Below are 1,284 nucleotides of genomic sequence, written 5' to 3'. Positions count from 1 at the left end.
CAAATCCAAACGGTGGCGTGGTAAGGTACAACGTTTTTAGAATAATGGAATTATTCGTTACTAGATGTTCATTTTAATCAGTCTGTATGGCAATGTGATGTATCTCCGTAGGGAAAAGGCTGCGGATATGAGCACATGTAATCAAATTGTTCTTTCCGCTGTAGTGAATGAGAATATTTGAGATTTATTTGTGGCGAGGTGTAGAAGATTATGTTACAGTGTCCATAATATTAAAATACTTTTCTCTTGAGCCTACCTGTTCAGAGGATCGGTCATTGCTGCTGTACTTCGAATTCTGTACGGTTCATTTAATCTCCTTAATGCTGCTACATATTCCTTCGCACAAACACACTTTCAATACTTGTATCGTACAATAAATACATCTGATATCGCAGAGAATTAATGCGAAACAAGCATCCGCAGCCATCTTACATAATTTTATTGCCGTACATATATACATACACAAATACGATCAACCACACACTACATGATAGCGATTAAATGGGCCGATCCCGGAAGCACTGCAATACCGGTCCAACCCGTGACAGAGGTGGAGCAAGCTCCTAGCACTCCGTCATTTTCCAAAAATCAGTTTAATATTCTGGTCCTGCAATGCAGGACGTATCAGATATTAAGCTGATAAGAACAGATTAAATTTATTTAGATAATACTTGTAAATACAAGAGTATGCACAATAATAATATAATATGTAACAGGACAATAATTAAATTGTTCTTTGTGTTTTTTTTTTTTTAGAAGAAAAAAAGCATATAGTAATTGAACAATTATATGTCCTTGACGCACTTCACGATCACTTCACTATCCAGCACATATCATTCATACTGTCGGTGGCCTGTCACGTGTTCGACATATATGTCCCGACTCCATCGAATTGTGTCCGACACCATGAGCCTCTTCATAAGTACTGCGTACGCATGGGAGATGCCCAGGTGACGGAGAGCATTTTCGTTAGCCGGATCGTACCCGCCCAGAGAGCCGATTACAAATGCATCGACCGAAGTGCGGAAACCCTGCCGTTCGAAGTGGGCCGCCAAGTTCTGGTATTTTTGAATTTTAGTGTTTCTGGCAATTTCGAAAGCCGTATAACGGTTTTCGAAAGGAATGGTGACGTCTAGAATGAATACCGTCCTCTCGTCCCTGTCGACAACAACAAGATCCGGTCTCTCCGAACCCTCGTAGTTGGGCAGGGGCTGGTTGGAGTAAATCTCCTTCGAGCCTGACTTGTTCATGGCCCGGGTGAGGCGGTCTAGGACGGCGTTGTGC

General features: G+C 41.8%; 1 non-coding gene across 1 annotated transcript; it reads right to left on the bottom strand.

The window, feature by feature from the left end:
• Positions 1-496: 496 nt before the first annotated feature.
• LOC138693527 (U2 spliceosomal RNA) lies at positions 497-683 on the bottom strand. The gene has a single exon (XR_011330365.1). It is a non-coding gene; the product is annotated as a U2 spliceosomal RNA (small nuclear RNA).
• Positions 684-1,284: the final 601 nt, after the last annotated feature.

This window comes from Periplaneta americana, chromosome 17, assembly GCF_040183065.1.
Source record: "Periplaneta americana isolate PAMFEO1 chromosome 17, P.americana_PAMFEO1_priV1, whole genome shotgun sequence".
Taxonomy (NCBI): domain Eukaryota; kingdom Metazoa; phylum Arthropoda; class Insecta; order Blattodea; family Blattidae; genus Periplaneta; species Periplaneta americana.
The sequence above is the reverse complement of the archived record's forward strand: the minus strand, read 5'-3'. Positions and strand labels throughout refer to the sequence as shown.